The sequence below is a fragment of the Struthio camelus genome, chromosome W (assembly GCF_040807025.1).
Source record: "Struthio camelus isolate bStrCam1 chromosome W, bStrCam1.hap1, whole genome shotgun sequence".
NCBI classification, from domain to species: domain Eukaryota; kingdom Metazoa; phylum Chordata; class Aves; order Struthioniformes; family Struthionidae; genus Struthio; species Struthio camelus.
In genome coordinates, this window is record NC_090981.1 from 36,771,021 (window position 1) to 36,788,903 (window position 17,883).

The 17,883-nt window shown below is 39.7% G+C and overlaps 1 protein-coding gene across 10 annotated transcripts in view; it reads left to right on the top strand.

Annotated features, from left to right (window-relative positions):
• The first annotated feature begins 1,127 nt into the window (after window positions 1–1,127).
• LOC104150110 (myocyte-specific enhancer factor 2C) overlaps window positions 1,128–17,883 on the top strand; it is a 132,516-nt gene continuing 115,760 nt past the window's right edge. For 3 of the 10 annotated variants that reach the window (XM_068924524.1, XM_068924534.1, XM_068924525.1), the window contains exon 1: window positions 6,021–6,567. The gene's annotated coding sequence lies outside the window, so the exon portion shown is untranslated. Of the gene's footprint in view, window positions 1,785–2,043; window positions 2,143–5,993; window positions 6,568–17,883 lie in introns of those variants that run through there. The other 7 variants (XM_009684156.2, XM_009684166.2, XM_068924532.1 and 4 more) reach the window with 5 other exon arrangements.

The following is a 17,883-nucleotide window of genomic DNA, read 5'->3' on the forward strand; positions in this document are numbered from 1 at the left end:
TGACTCCGTACCATCCCACGTGCTAGGTAGATAGCAATACACTTTACCCAACATGGTCTGAGACACAATTACTCATGTGCAGTATAAAGCCTATTTGCACTGCACAAAATACTAGCTGTAGCCTGTGCTGTACTTCAGTCTCCTAAACAAATGGTCTTATTTATTCCAAAGGTCAGAGAGGTAGACAAAATGTTGTAAAGTCTTCAGAAGACTTTGGAGGGGCCCTACTATGGGTAATCTGGGGGTTAGCAAACGGGACAGTATTATAGGGAAATACAGAGCAGAGTTAAGGTTGCTGATCACTTCCAGATTTTCAGAACCAACCTTTAGCTGGGACTTCCTACCATTTGCTATTCCTGTCCTAGTTGTTTTAAATAGCAGCAGTGTCATGAGGTTTTCCAGAAGTACTCGGTGCTCCTCTCTAATCGCAACCGAATCTGCCCGATTTTTCTGTCTGGGACTACCTTATCTCGCGTTAGCAGGCGTTGAACTTGCACCACCGGGTCGGTAACAACCCCCGGCAACCAGCGGCTTTTAACGCCAACGCGGGCAGGCTCCTGACAGAAGAAGGAGGGGGGCGGGAGGACACGCTAGCGCCCGGCGCCCCTTTTCCCCCGACACGACGTCGGTAACCGCGAAGTGCCCCGCACCGCCAGCCTCTCCCCGGGGCCAGACCCGCGGCGCCGGGCCCACGGGCTGCGCTGAGGCCCGCGGCCGGGCGGGGCGGGGGGGGGGGGGTGGCCGAAGCCGCCCCGCGGGGCCGGGCCGCCCAGGCACGCCGCCGCGCTGCCCCCCGCGCAGCCGCCCGCAGCGACAGCGGCCGCCCCGGGGCTTGGCTCGGCTCGGCCCGCCCCCGCCTCTGCCTCCGCCCCGCCTGGCCTCCCCCGGCCGCGGGCCGCCTCCGCGCCGCGCCCGCGCACACACACGTGGCACCCACCTTACCTCCCTGCCCCGGCCGGCCCCGCCGCCGCCGCCGCCGCCGCCCTGCCGCGCCGCGCCGCTCTCCTCCCACCCGGGCCGCCTCCTCCCCCGCACCCAACGGGCCTGCCGGGCGGGGGGCGCCCCCCCTCCCCTCACCGCCGCGGCCCGGGGTGGGGGGGCTCGGGCGGGCCGCGCGCGCGCGCGGCGCGGCGGGGCGGGGCGGCTCGCGGCGGCCGTTGGGGCCGTTGGGACCGTTAGGGCCGCGCTGCGTGAAGCCCGGGGGGTCTCCAGAGAGCGCGGGCAGTGACTTGCCTGCCTCTGCCGCGCTTACGCGCAGTGCTGGCTGCTGTCCTCCCGCCTCACCGCCCGTTCCCCAGTTGCGCTGAGCGGGAATGCTCGAGCCGTTTTAAGAAAATGAATGCAAAAGTTTAGAAAGTGGAGAGACCAGCACAGGGCCAAAATATTTTCCGGCTACAAGGGGTCAAGGCAGAAACTACACTGGTCACTCCTCTAAGCCACAGCTCATCAGTGCGGCCAACCGTTACATTACAGCGTTGTTTGGATTTGCGTGAGGACACCCTTTTCACAAAAACTGGTGTGGAGGAAAAGGGGCATTTCAGTTCGAAAAATTCTCCTGATGATGCTCAGTGTCGCATTCCTAGAGGCAGGCCCGAGGGGAAGCTTCCCTGGGTAGCTGCAGAGCATACAATACTTTTTAAAAGAAGGAAGAAATTAATATTCCAAGCTTTAACATTTTCGCATTTGGCACAGTCTTTCACATTGACATTTGTTAAACAATGCACCAGTACGTTTTTCAAAAAGCCCATAAAAGCAGAAGTAATTTTCAAAGTACCTATTGGAAGGTTAGTACAGTCCAAGATCAATAATTTTATATTTTTATTGATAGTGTAGCATCCCTAAAGTAGAATTTAGATGGAGTTTTTTACAGTTCTGAAAACTTAAAGCTACTTACAAGTGGTATTCTTTTTAGGCCTAAGTGCGCACCAGTAAGGATGCATATTCTTTTTATAGAAATTGTTCCATAAATCTCCTTAAAGATATTTAAGTACTATAGTTTTGCATTTAAATAATATACTACTTTTGTGCTTTTAAACATCCAAGGTGCCGAACAAGACTTGTAAACTGTGAAGTAACTACTATGGAAAAGATTAAGTAAAGCATTGGAGGCGGATGATTTTGACAATAAAGAGGGTGTATGTGGTGAGTGTTTAATATTTATTGCATTTAATATTACAAAGTACTATTTATTGTTTTCAGATTTAATGCTAAAAGCAAAGCCTGGAGAGCAAACTCTGCTGTATTATGTACTTACAGGTACACCTGTGACAAAGGCTTTCTGTAATCATTGCTTGATGTGTATAGCACCATTTCAGTAATGGCATGCCATTTTATTTAAAGTTCATGTGTCAGCTGTGCCTACCTTGCAAATATTTTTTTACAATTAAATGATTTTGCAAGGAATCACGTACATTTCAGCTCTCTGCAATGGTTTACAAAGCATTTAAATTGTGTTCCTGGAATATATATTCTATTATCTTTGAAATTATCTGAATTTATACCTTTTGCTCCTTATGAAATCATATGGATTGAGGGAATATTCTGAATGAATGAAGAACAAATACAGTACCGTTGAATAATCTTGTGGGGTAGATTAATCTATAGCCTCGATTTCTCTCAGGGTGGGTTGCTGTGGCAACCGCCCCAGCTCACTTTAAAATAATTTTGTAAAGCTCACTTCAAGCGCTGCACCCAGCGTGGGCCAAGTTTAAAAGCAGCCAGACATGGGAAGAAGTGTTATACTGTGTTGCTCTTATAAGATAGGGAGGTGGTGGAAGAGAGCGAGGCGTGGAGTGGGGCTGAGCAGAACTTTGAACAGAAAATAGAAACTAAGCCACCCCAGGGTTAAGATGCAAAGGAGGTGGATCATTGCATAGTAACCTTAGTGCTTTTCAGTTTAAATGTCATTAAATGATGAAGGTGGCAATCTCATTTCTCCTAAGGAAAAGATATGTTCTGCATCCACAAAAGAATAAAAATGGACTTTGATTGTCATCTTCAAAGGAATGTTTTATAAACCCACCCTGAGATAATCACACTTGTAAGGGAAAGAGGTAGCTGGACACACTTCACTCATAGATAAAACTTCGGGGAATTGTTTTTGAAACTGTTACATTTTCACTGGTGTCTCAGTGTTTAAAATCGTGTGTGCACTAGGTGATGGATTAAGAAAAAAATAATTTTGTCAGCAGACCTACACATGACCTGCTAACAGCAAAAGTAGTAGATATGACTCACTCGCAAGAATTCAAAAAGGGCCTGTTTGTGGAGCCTCAGTACAACTACAGATACTGGAATGAAGGTGTTTGAAATTAATCCAGATTTTACAATTAAGTGCAGCCAAATAGAAAAATCCTAAACAATTCCAAAGATACTGCACAATTTCATGTCTTATCTAATGCTGAGATGAGCAAGAAAGCATGATTCCTTCCCTCCTATCTATCTGTCCGTCTAGTATCTGAACCCTGCTTTAAAAACTGAGGTGTCCTTTACATGGATTTGATGAATTATACTCATGACAAAAACTTGGCATGGCTTTAAGATACTCTCATATGTGAAGGTCACAACTATTTAAAGATTAGGCCGCAAGAGCCTACAAGGAGATGCAGTAGATGTGTTAAGCTGCTGTGTATGTTACTTTCTGAAATATCTGTCCACTCTAATAATTGTTTTTAAGCTAAAATATTACTCAAATTCCATCTTGCCTATTGAAGGGCTGTGTTATCAACTAGCCAGAAACCTGAAAACTTATTTATCCTGCACAAAAGATCAGATGGCAGTCATTTTCAATTGGAGCACAAAAGTGCAAAGGCTTAACACAGTTTTCTATTTTTGCCACTAAGACAATAATTATTACTGGAAAGCTGGGTGCCACACTGGGAGACCAAAATTATCTGCAGAGGAGGCATAGCAAGGGTACAACCCATGTAACTATTCCATATTCCTGTACTGCTGTGCTTCATGCCAAACCTAGGGCTGAGCAAGTATTTCTTTCCCAATGTTATATTGGACTCCACTGCTGACATTGCCAAGCGTATGTGCCTCTCGTCACCATTTACAGTGTACTTGGCTCACGTCTGGCTGCTGGATGGTCCTAGGCACATCAGTATCACTGTTGTTGTTGTTGTGGGTGTATTGTACAGAATGTAACTCTGTCCATTAAGGGTTGTCCATTCTCTGTATCTAACTCTCATCGAGACAGAGTAGGGCATGATGAGACCTGTAGTCAGTAAAAGGTGCTCTCTGGGGATCTGAGTTGAGAACAACTGCAGGCTGCATTTTAGAACTCCATTAGCTTCATTTTGCTCTGACGGTGCTTTGAGCATCCATGTTTTGAGAAGGACAGTTGAATTTAAAAGGCATTTTTTCATTGACAAATAAGGAACTTCAGAAATAGGTCAGTGGCCCAACGGGATGCATATACAGGAAAAGACTGCAAGACCAAGAACTTGTATTAAAATCAGCCAAATATATATTTATCACTGTTGTTTGAATACAGGCTCTTGGTTTTATTATATGAGCTCTTCCTATTGCCGTTACCTTAATCTATCACTAATAAGACGGTCTGTGCCTCAGTAAAGTCTCCTGCTGCTCTCAAAGGGTTGTAAAAGTTGGTTATCTGCATAAAAATTAAAACAAGTATCTGCAAAGTCCGGTTTTACTCGCAAATTATTACATGTGCTTAGTTTGGATTCAAACTCCCAGACAGTATGCTCCTTTCAGTCTGGTTTTAAAAGCAAATGAGCATATAAAAAACGTTCTGTCCTTTTGCACAGTGCGTTGGGAATAGGGCATTTCTGTGGACAAGCCTGACAAGAGCCCATCTCAGACAGTAGGCTGTGATTTGGACCTGTGCAATGAAGCGAGCAGTATTTTATCTAACCAGCATTCCTGTTTGCTCAAGGTGGCTGCTTATTTGCTGCCCCCAACTTTGCCACCAGGATTGTTCCTGCTCCACGCGGCGCTGCTTCCTGTGCCGCGTGCCGGGGGGAAGTCACCGGCCCCGGGCTGCGGGACCTAGTGAGCTGGGGAAGGCGGGCTGCGGGCTGCGGGCTCCAGCCCCATAAAGGCGCAAGGAGATGGTGTAGGAAATGTCACGCGGGCTAAAAATACCTGCAGCGCCGGCTGCAGAGTCGCGCTATAGAAACGTTTCCAAACTGGTGAGGAAGTTGCTGGCCTGGCAGCCGCCAGCCCCGGGGGGACAGCGGCCAGGGCTGGGCTCCGCCGCCCGCGGGGCTCGCAGCGCGGCGCGGCGCCGCGCCCCTTCCCGCGCCCCCGCCCGCGGCGGCTGCCGGCGGCCGCGCAGCCCGGTGCCTATCTGCGGGGCTGCGCGCAGGAAAGCCGGGCTGTGCGGATGCGGAGCGCGTGCCTGGCGAGCGCGGAGGCGCATGCTGGCGGGCGTTTAAGGGTTGCAACGTTGGAGGATGTTTCAAAGCCCCGCCGCCCCGTAACGCCTCGCGTGCAGGCGGCGTAGGCTGGCTTGGTCAGTGTCGCCACTGCAGGATACCGGGCGGCCTTTCGTATTTCAGCGGCGACACATTCAGCGGGCAGCATTTGCTCTGCCGTGTCCGAGCTGACCCAGACTGTATTTCTCTCCCAGTTCTCGCAGTGCTGCTAACGTCCTCCTGCTACTGCACCTCGCCAGAAGGGGGAAAATAAGCACCGGCTCGCCGTGTTGTCTTCACTCTGTATAATAAAGGATTGTCATTAGGTTTGCGTGTGGCATATGCCATTACCCCCACCGTAAAACTAAAATTAGCAAAATGTCAGGAATGGAAAGATTGATTCACCCAAGATGCAATTATCATTTAAAAAGTGCTTGATTGAGGTGCTGATGTTCAGTGATTTATTCTGCATACCATATACATAATTAAAGTAGTGTAGTGGAGTAATTTATCAATCTAGTTTAGACTAGAGGGGCAAGGAAAGGAGCTGCTGCCGCTGCTGCTGCTCTATGTTTGTTTTATTAAAACGCTTTCGGGATCTGATCCCGCCCCCTTTTTGCAAGAGTGAAACTGATTATTTCTCCAGCTCGGGAGGAGAGAGTCATTCGTTTGGGATTGTGGGAGAGAGAGAAATAGAGACACGGAGAAGGAGAAGAAAAGGGAGGAAGAGGGAGAGAAGCAGAAAAGGACACCTCATCAGGCGTGTAGTTTGAATCCCTTCCTTGCCTCCCCCCTTCCCCTCCGCGATGTTACAAAGGCTGTGAGCTGCTCTCCTTTTCCCATTCGCCTGCTGTCACTTCCTTCCTGGACGCTTTCAGGACGAGTCCGGTTACTTTTAATCCGACCAACAGCTCAGCCACTTTCTCCTCCTCCACGCTGCACACACACGCACAAGCGCACACACACGCACACGCACACACACACACACACACACCCCAGACATCTTCTGGCTGCTTATTGGATTGACTTTGAAGGTTGTGTGTGTGATTCAAGGAGGCTGCATGTTGAACCAGGTGGTGAATATTTAAAAGCTGGAAGAAGTAAAGGGATTTTTTCTTTTTCCTAAGAAAGGAAAATATCTCAAGGACTAGTCTGATCATCTAAACAGCTAAATGTTTATAATGTAAGTACATGTGAAATTCAGCATTAAAATAAAATACAGTGGGCATTGTACAGAAGCCCCATGTATGTTTCCTATTGCGTTTGAAGAGTGTATCAGTCGGTGTATGTGGACTGGGATTGAGGTTGCTTGCAGACTTTTTAAGTGGATGATTGCACTGTCAATTGCTTAAAAGTAACTTTTCAGACAAGTAACATTGTTAAATCAGTGTCTAGTCAAATTATTGCAGACTTGTCCCTATCAGTGTCATAAGTGTTTAAACTTTGATGAAGTTACTTCACGTCATTTGTATGCTTGATATTGTGGAGTGTTTGAAGTTTATTTGGTTTTAATAGTTCACCAAATGCTATGACCTTGTAGTGCTTGCGTCCTGATTTATCAGACGAAGGAAACAATCCAGTTTAAGAGTGAAATGCTCTTAAACTTCATTTTATCATAGCTCTTCAGTTCTTGAGTTTAGGTAATGCATGCTCGTTAAGTGTTGAACTTTGTGCATCTTTCATATGAATGCTTAAGTTTGCGATGGAAAGACCCCTTATGCTGTTGTGGAGATTAAAGATATGCCGTGTACCTCTATTGGAATACTATGCTTTGGTCTTTATATAGTACTTTAAGTAATCTTTACGTTTTTTAACATGAATAAGTAGAGCTAATCAGCCTTACAGAGCTGGTTATTTTAGTTGCAGTACTGTTACTTATGGGCTAAGATAAAGTTTAATATAAATGAGACACTTATAAGACTATCGGTGCATTATGTAACTGCTATACTTACATTTTCCATAAAACTTAGTATGACCTTCTGTCAGCTTGAAAAACAAAACAAGTATAAAGCTAAGATGATAAATCCTTTTCTCAAAAAAAAAAAAAGCAGCACAGTGCAAAGCAAAACTCAGTGAATCACTGTGGGAACTTAAACATTATCTTTTATAGAAGAGTTCTGTTTTCTTCCACTGTATATAGCAATTATTATTAGCAAATACCAGTATCCTAAAATCAAATACTGTAATACACAACTTAAGACTAAAGATTTAAGAGAATTAAGCAGAGAAAGGCACTTTGCCAATATTTCACTGTTGATCAGAAGAGAATTGTCTTGACACAAAATGAATTTTCCTAGCACATATCTAATGATCAGCTTAATAGCAGATGTTCTAGTTTCATATATTTACTTTAAAAGAACTGCAAGATGAGTGGTAAATCAATTATGTTAGATGAAAATATGACTAGTTTTCTTTTTACTGGCACTTTTCAGGGTATTGTGGTTGAAGAGTAAAGATGTTTATATGGAGTATAATAACTCTAATCCCTAGAGGCTTGGCAGGGCATGGAAATATAACCACCTGTGAACCAGTTTTAACCTCTGTATTACATTCTGATTTCCAGTTCAAACACTCAGGCAATTGACCACTTCGAGGATTTGTTGTTTTGTATATTATTTTTATTACATGATTCTAGGAACCTAATATGAAGTCAAAAAACCCGCAAGAGTTTCTTACTTTATCAGTTTTATTAAAATGCATGTATTATATTACATTTTATATGTATGATTCTTTCTGCATTCGTGAACACATCATTCATATCGAGTCTAATAGTGAAGCCTCTGCTCCCTCTTAAGTCCCTTTGGAAGTAATGGAAAATTTCTTTGAGTAAGAACCTAAGAGAATGGCCCTTAATTCGGTATGTCTGTGTTCCTTGTAGTGCAAATCTTTTTATTTTTAAAACGTGATGTGTATATATATATTTTTACTAATATATCTTACATAGACAGTATCAGAAGAAAATTCTAGGGCCTGAATGTGAAGACCTCCTTTCACGCAAACAGTTCTTACACAACTAGTCCCGCTGGTAATGCTGAGACGACTTGTGTGAAAATGGACAAGTCACATGAATAATAGTTTACAGGATCAGGCCCACAGAAGACCTAAACCTTGTCCCACTATTTTCTTAGGATAGAGATTGTAGGAATATCACTTTCAATTTCCTTATAAATGAATGTAGGAGTCAGATATGTCTGTATACTGTTAAGATTACTTGACCAAGAAAAAAGGGAAACTGGCTTTCAAATAGTCTTGTAGGAATTGGTACTAAATCATGCATAGTGCGTGAGATGAAATCTTTTAGAATTATGTTCCTGAGCTGCCAATTTTGGAGTGTCATGCGTATAATCATACACATATTTACTTACTATGAAGTTTTTTTCATTATGGTAGTCAGATAATTTTTTCTTAAAACTTTATATAGTATTCTTTTTTTATAAACTCCCTTTATTTGTGGCCCTGCAACATGTATATCCGAAAACAGAGATACCTCTCTTAAACACTGTTGTTTTTAAAAATATCTAATGCATTTTATACAAAAAAAAAAACTTACTGAAGCTTTTTCCAAAACGTTACCTCTGAAAGATTTTGATAGTGAGTTGAGTAACCCACTATCTAGTAGGTAAATATAACTACACAGAAACTTAGGAACTGAGCAGAAGTTGTGAATTGAATACTTTTGCCAGTTTTGTTTCTTTTTATTTTACTTTTCTCTGTAACAGGCTAATTTATTTTTCAGCAAAGTAGTTCAGTTCATCTTCACAGAGAGCTAAGGAGTATTTCTACGTCTCATTAAGCAAGAAGTCATGAACTGATATTAGATGGCTGAAAGAATGATCACTTGTTTTATGATACGTTGACTCCATTTTTACCTGTTGGACATAGTTTTTCTAAACTACATGGTAATTAATCCAAAAATCAGACAAAGTACAATGAAATTCTTTTGAAAGCACTGATTATGAAGATGAACATAAATAAGGTGCTATGCAATTTCCAAAAGTTTATAGTCTCTGCTTCAGCATTTTGAAGTATAACCATATTTTGAAGTATAACCATAGCAGCTATTTTGTGACATAGTTTAAGCTTTTTAAGTCTTGCTGTATAATATTAACAGAGAGATTTTTCTACATCCACATTTAGACTCTATAGAAATTTAGATAGGTATAAAACATTAAAAAAACTATGTAATTCAAAAGAGCTTGAGAACTTTACGTTTAAGATTAGGGATAGTACTCTGGTATATCAAAAGGTTGGAAATACAGTTTTGCCCCTTATTTCAAAAGCAAAATGGGCATAGAAGAACTCTAGTCAGCAAGCACCACTGGTGATACAAGTGAAAAATTGGGGAAAAAAAGAAAATTTATTAATTTTCTATTTTTAAAATGTGGGAATTGCTTAACTCTTCTGACCAGCTTGAAGGTAATTTTCTCAGGACTGATGGTCAATATTACATGTGGACAGGTGATTAAAAGCTGGTGTCTTCAGTCCTCCACCTTAATCTCACGGTCTCATTGACTGCAGTGCAGTAGAGCTTGTCTGTTCACTGGGATCTGTCATCTTTAGGAAATCAGACCAGCTTATAGAGGCGATTCACAAAACCAACAGTGACAACAAAGTCTTATGTGCCTTACAAAAGAAGGATTAGGCAGTTCACATGTCATTTTGATTGGGCAGAGATAAAAGCTGATTGCTGCAGCATGGCAAGGCACACTTCAATTTCTATTGATTATTTTATAAGACAACTATAACTCTGTTGCTTAGTCATTGTTAAATGCAATTTAAAGCAAGGAAAATTCAATTTGGACATTATTGGGTTTGTATGACTTGATAGTAAAAGGAAGAGCCACTTGTAGCATCGTTAGACAAATTTTCAGAAACATTTTATTCACCACTTTTGGAAAATAGATTTAAAATTTAGTAGATGATTATCCTGGGATTTTTAAGAACATCTATGCCTAGATGATATCCTGCAATACCAATTAAAAGTTCTCAAAAGTGCCTAGGACTGTACTAAATTCACAGCACTTCCCCTATTAAGAGCATACATGCAGGAGCAAGTGCATAAAAGATGTCAATGTTTTGTGGTTTTATCCAAAAGTATAATACTGAAGAACAAGTAAGTCATCTTAGTTTAGAACTATTCTCTTATATTTAAAAATATAATATAATGTACAGCTATACTTTCTGTTGCATCTGTGAATGTAGTGCTCTGACTTGAAAATAGTTAGCAAATTAAATGTTGTCTTTTATTCATATCAATGAGAATACAGTGTTTTAGCTATTTGCATAATTTAGTTATGACACATACCCGTTAAGATTTAGGAATATTAAACTTCCATGATGATTACTTCTATGCTAATTTCTTACCTTTTTTTTTTTTAAAAAAAACAACTCTTTTTTTACCCAACTGATGCCTCCTAGTGTTTCACAAAATAAAACACTAATGAGTCACCCATAAATGTAAACATTGCTTTTTCATTGCCTTCATCTTATGTGATACATAAAATTAATATTTATGTATTTAATTTTGTGTGTATAATAATACACACATAATCAGACAGGAAACTCCTGTAAATTGGGATGTTTCATCTTAATGGACACTACAAAGCACATTTCAATTTTCTTTGATTCTAGCTTTGTCCAGATGTATTTTGAAAAGTCTGTATCATGAGTATCGTACATTCTCCTTTTCTTTTTCCCTTTTGTTTCCCATGTTCACTAGACTAACTTTTCAACAACATATTATAGGTCTCAAATGGGAATTTAAGAAGTTTTGATAGGATAGTATTTCCAAAAGTTAGCTCTTGGAAATAGGCAATAAATGCAGCTGTAGAAGTGTTTGAAATAACCTGAAGTAGCTCACAGCCAAGTAAAATGAAAAAGAAAAAGACTACTTCGAGACACACTCGCTCACTATAGTCCTTAAAGACTAGTTAAACTGTCACATTCTGTAATTTTTTCCTGGTTATTTTAATGCCATATAAGCAAGAAAATTGTATTAGGCAAGTTTTCAAGTGTGCAAAACATGTGTACCTTACAGTTTCGATGGTAAAGTGGATGTCCAGTACCTCTGAAAATGAATTCGTGTGCATGTTTTATTGAAACAGAGCTTGGAGTGGTAAAGACTGAAATACAGTGTCCTTTTTTAACAAGTTCAGTCCAGCCATAGAACTCATGAATACCTGAAAAAGCATTCAGTTGTATTAGATTTATGTCATGCAACATTAGATTATTTTATTTTTTTGAGGGGAGAGTGTAATTTTCAAAAAGTTGCCAGGCATCAGTGTGACAAAATGTAACTTACGGGCCGTGGCTGTGTATTTGAACTGTCAGGTACAGTCTTATCAGGATAAAGAAGCAGCCGAGGCTGAGACCACTTTTGCACGTTTTAATGTCACACATTTTTCTGTAAAGTAGGAGATCAATTTAATGATGACATCAGAAATATAACCTATTATTCTAAGACTTTCAAGAAAAGCAATGGATTTCCTAGATACTTATTCCACTAAGCAAGTTTCAAAGAGAAATGAAGCAATTTTGCAATCAAAAATCCTGACTTTACCAGATAGTATGAGTGATGAAAATTTGTGGCTTCTTCTCAATGAAGATATGGTAAATTTAGATGCCTTCCTTACATACAAAATATTTTTCTCTGCTGAATATAGTGAGTTAAATCTACACATGCAGATCTCGACTGTGAATTGATGTTTGATTTTAGAATAGGCAAAAAATGCAGCTTTTAGGATTGTGTTCTGCCATCACCCATATTTGTATCACATTTTTCCCCCATTAGTTTTAAATTGGAAAGAGAGAGTTTTGGTATCTGCCATTTATTTAAGCCACTAAACATTGGATAGTATTCTACCTTGTAAACTTGCTTGCATCTTGAAAGCATTTCAGAGTATGCAAATGGCATTCATTGTTCAGCCATGAAAGCTAACATGCAAAAGCGATATAATTTTCTCATGACTTAGTTACATTGCTTATTCCCTTGAAAAGAGAAAGTGAATTCAAAAGAGAAATAGAGTGAAGCATAGAGAAGAATATTTAAGGCAGTTCAAGTATAAGATTAGTTAAACAAACCTTCACTAAGCTTTTTTTTTTCCTTTTTTTCTTTCTTTTTTTTTTTTTTTTTTAGCAAAACACATTTAGGTTCCAGAAAAACATTCTAGGAAGTTCTAGAAGTATATCATCTGACTTATTTAGAAACAGGTCTGGAACAAATATTTGAGAACTATTTATTTGAATCTTGTCTGGAATAAAATCTTTTGCAAGATGGATTCAGTAATGCAGCCATCCAGGTCGCTAGCCTAGGTCCCTTTAGTAATTCCCCAGACAGGTGACCTGACAGTCACTTGCTTCAGCAGGGTAGATGTGCTTATCTCTGCCTTCTGCCACCTTCCCTGACATTAGAGGGCTTCCAGAGTTTGAGCACAGAGAGCTTCAGAGATCGCTGCCAACAGAGTAGGTCCTGATAAGTCAAAATCTGCCTTAAGTTAACCATAGGGCAGTCCAAAGATTAGGGATGGAATTGAACAGATGGCATAAAAATCCTTTGCTTCTCGTTCCCAGGTTATAAAGCGCTATTCATCTGAAACTTAGAATTCAGCCCAACAGGTCTTTTCTGACTCTGATTTCTTCAACTGTGTAATTGATTAAGTAAAATTTATCATGAAAATTATTATTAACCACATGCATATGTTCCTGTAAGGAACTCATGTAAGAGATTACTGTCTTTTATTTCTCATGCAGTAATCACAAGATGTACGGTTAAGCAAACCCAATTAGAAATAACATAATTTATGTTTGCTTTTATAGATACAGGATGCATGTCATTTGTGGAACCCATGCTCAGTTAAATTTCAGTATTTACTTTTAAGCAGTCAATCAATAGCCGTGAGCAAAATATGTACAAAGGACAGGGAGCGAGGATTGTGAAATTGTTTATAAAACACAGCTGCAAAGGTAAACATAATGCAGAACAGTGTCCATGTGAAATGTTACTTTTAGTAATATAAATAAAAAGTAACATAGTAGCATGTGCTATTTATTTAATATCTAATAAATTCTTCTTCCTGTGACAAAGGCATTATGGTATGTCATTCTATTGGAAATAACGGCGCATTATTTTAATCCAAATAACTCTTAGTTGTTGAATGATCAGCATAGAAATGTTCCAGAATGTATCCACAGAGGACACTGTTCATTTAAAAATTCCATATGAAATTCCTAGTGGAGATTATTTTAAATCATTTCATTAGAGCTCGGTATAAAAGCTATCGCTAAGGATGGTGGGTCTCAAGGAAACCACAGGAAACTGAGATTCTGTAACCCTCCTACAGCACTGGCCATGCGACCCTTTTATCCTGGCAGCTTGGCCTTGGGCATGAGCTGCCAGGAGCTCCCCTCTGGTTGCAGAAAAGTTAGTACAGTTTGAGGATACTTTGAGAAACTAGCAGGAGACTGTATGTTCTGTTCACTCATTCTCAGGCCTGCTTTCTCTCTATCCATCTGTGTCTTGAACGTAGCTCCTGTCTATACTGAATATGAGGAGCAGGAGAATGAGTGTGGAGGAGGAAGGCTCTTAGGAAGATGAGGACGGATGTCACTCTGCAGTGTTTGGAAAGATGGTATCCAAAAGGAGGAGAGTGGATACTGTAGTCAAACTTGAAACCTTAATCTTGCAGACTTTCTTCAAACATTTTCCCTATTGAAATGTATAGAATTTGGCTTGCTATGAATAATCCTTAATTGTAGCAGACATAGGGCAACAGTTTTAACAACATAATAACAATGATTGTTTAAATATGTTTTATGCATATGAGGAACTGATCTTTGAAGTAGTACTTGATGAGATCCTGTTTTGCCCACAGACCGCTGGAAAAGCAGTGTTTTTCTTTTATCTTGTTTATGTGTATAAGATGTGGATGAAGGACTGATATAACAGCAGAATGAGAAAAAAGTCAGCTTATTACCCCGCTGCAATATATGAAATAAGTGTGAAACTGCACACTTACCCAAACTTCCACACGACACATATTTTATATGTCAGAATACTGAGCCAGAGAATGCATCCTTGCAGTGGCACACAAAAAGTATAGCTTTATCCAAAATACACTTGCATAAATTTTAGAGATCAGAAATATGACCCTAAATGTTTAGTAAGAGCCTGCAGACTGACAGACTCATTTGAAACTAAGCAGAATGAAATAGAATTTCATTAAAGTTCTTAAGAGTAAACATTAAAAAAATGTAACCCAGTACAGCTGAATTACTAGTGCTTTTATTTACATGTGACGTTGTCAGCAATTGGAAATAATTTAAAATTGTATTTTAAAAATGTGTATTAATTAGAAAACAATATTCCCGGTTTTTCTTAAAAGGAAGCATGATTGGCAAGCTACCTACTTAAAGCAGAACTGCCTGTGATTTTATATACAGGGATGGAGAATGCCTGCCTTTATCTTTGGTAGACAGAAATCTGCGTATTCTCACTGGGATAACAGAATAGACTTATTTCAGCTACGTATCTGGTGTTTCGGTTTTATTGTTGAAGCTGCAATTAAAAAAAAGTATGTACAGGACAGAAACAGAAGAATATTCCTCTACATTTTTTACAACATTCTTGCTATACAAGTTGAAAATTGGGGTAATATTTTTGTGTTTTTTTCCAAAATTTGGCATTGACAAGGCAAAATGAGGGTCTATGTTCAGTACAAGCTTCGGTGCTTAAATCCCCATCCAAAACAATTATGGTTATTTCATAACACTTTTAGTAGTTATTTGTCATGAGTTTAGTATTACGTTCTTTGATGATCCGCGGAGCGGTCCATCTTGAACGCATGGCTTACAAGTGTTATCTTTTCTGGGAAGTTCATATCTTAAATGTATTCAGGAATAAGATACAGTGGCAATAGTTGTAATGTGAATCCTTTTGACAGGTGCAGAGAGGGTAACAGAAGAAATGTTATTTTTGCATGGAGTTTTATTGCTGTTAGGATTTTTTTCCTACTTCTTCTAATCCTGTAGAAAAATACTTCAGCGAGTGCACCTGGATTTCTCAATGGAAGCAGAGTGTGTTCATTGTTTAACGTTTTGTTTCTATCACTTAATAACAATATGAAGCAATACATGATTCAGCAAAGAGGCATGACACAAAATAAAGATATTCTGGTCTGTCTTGAAGAGCAGCACTTGTCATGTGTCTGGACAAGGGGTGATTTTCTGGTGCTGCCTTCTGCTGCAAGTCGCTAGATGTCATCTGTAAAGCAGTAGCGCTATGTTCTGCCACATTTTTCCATATAAGATTAAAGAGAAACCTGTCGTGAGACCATCAGTTCTTTGACTGCCTTGAACAGGACATGGTATAGTAGTTGTCCAGATTTTTGATAAAAAGTAATTTTGAGGATGATCAGGAAGAAAGTATTTGTTCTTTCCTTTCGCTCTACTGTTTTCCAGATGTGATTGGAAAGAGGAAGCTGTTCCACTAATGCATCAGAAGATTGCTCTATAATTTAAACATCATCCTAAAAATAGGGCTTCCATGCTTGATAGATATTAGTTCAAAATACAGTGTAGATATTTCAGAGAGATCTCTTTAAAATCACAAAGAAAACTGTAGCAATATAGTTTTGTGAAGATTCCTCTGCTGATACTTGCAGCAGCATTCTATTTTCATGTGTTGATCTAAATGCTAATCTTAAATGCAGAATGATTAAACAAAAATCCACTACCATGCTTGCACACAGAGTACTCTTTAAATATACAGTGATCTCAACTAGATATTGGATTAAAATATGGCTTTTTTATTGAAAAAGTGAACATTCTGTAAATTCAGTTCTGAAAATGTGCTCCAAATTTTAAACAACATTCTTGAGTGTGATATCCAGTGCCACATGCAGCCCATCAGTGATGATTTCCGGAAAGATTAGGAAGAGGAATCCTTTAATATGAGTTACAAAACTTCACAATAAAAGGCGGATTTTAAAAATATACTGTATATCTTGAATGTATGAATTCACTAATTTTCATCCCTGAAAAGGTTCATCTGCTGTATTGGAGGCAATAGAAACAAGGTGAAAAATTATGCAAATAAAGTGCAGAAGCTGCACAATAGTCCAACGCATAGGATGTAAGACAGTGACTCAAAACCTTTAAATTTAATTTTAAATTCGGCTACAAACTTATTTTGAGCAAGTCCGTTATGCAATGAGCCTCAATTCTCCACGGGCAAAACAAAGATTAAAACTGGCAACTTCACTGAGATGCTGTAAAAGCTAAAGTATATTCAGGGTGCCAGGATGTACCTATATAGATTAGAGCGGACTTAGGGCTAGATGAAAAAAATGAACTTAGGTGTTACTTTGCTACGGTGTCCTCTTGACTACCGGAATCCATGTCTCCAGATTAAGTGTATAAATTCTTAATAACCCCTGGTTTAACTTTTACAGCACAAATCCAGGATTTGAGAAACCTGATTTGAAATCCTTCCTACCCTCAATTTGGAGCAGTTCATAGAAAATACAATTCTCTCTTTCTGGAAAATGGCTTAATCTCTTGGCTATAGCATATCCTGGGTGAAAGCTACTCTTCCTTTCTCATTTTGAGGCCATCCCATTTTTCATAAATAATTAAGTATTCATCAGATGAAGGGCTGTTATTGAATCATGTTCCACTAGAATGCCATAGCTCCTTAGCTGTCGAGTTGGTCTCTTGTGTTCCTTTCTCTCTCACACTGAAAAAATACAAGTCCTTCTGTTTCTAGTCTGTAATATAGCTTAAAACTAGTTTAAGCAGCTAATTTCCATGCAATAATTCCTATTACATTGTCTTCAAAGTCTGATTTTTCTCTGTAAACCACAATGCGTAAGGAAGAAAGTACCTTTTGTTTTATCTTTACATTTAGGCATGTACTCATCTAAATATGTGAAACTACTTCTTTTATAAATACTTCAGTGTCAGCCTTTAGTAGTTTTTAGTGGCCTTGTTCTTTCATTTGAGTTGTTTCCTGAACTGAGACATACCATGCCTGGCAGAGCTGTGAAATCTAGGGATAGGAGTTAAGAACATGAAGAAGCGCTTAGGTATGAGCACAGTGAGCATGCTGTAAATGGCTAATGGATTGATTATAGGTTATTTGAGACAGAAGCATGTCTTCAAGGTGAAATAAATTGCTCAGGGTATCTAAGAATGTTAAATAAACCTTTATGAGAACAAATAGTTTTAAAATACCCGTTACATGGCTGCTCTCAGTCATCTGCAGTAGAGCTTGGGTGGTCCTTTAGGAAAGACCTTGTGGCCTAGCATGCATGCCTCTTTGGCCAGTTTGTTGGACAGTTAATTTACGGGTGTGATTCCAAACCTGACTTCCTGACTGCATTATTTTACTTGAATAAGCGAAGAAGAATAACAACTCTGGTTAAAAAGTTGCGTAGATACTCATTCTTGCCTGGTATTTATCCAGGAGCTACATGATTTTGAAAGAGCTTATTGATAGTAAAAT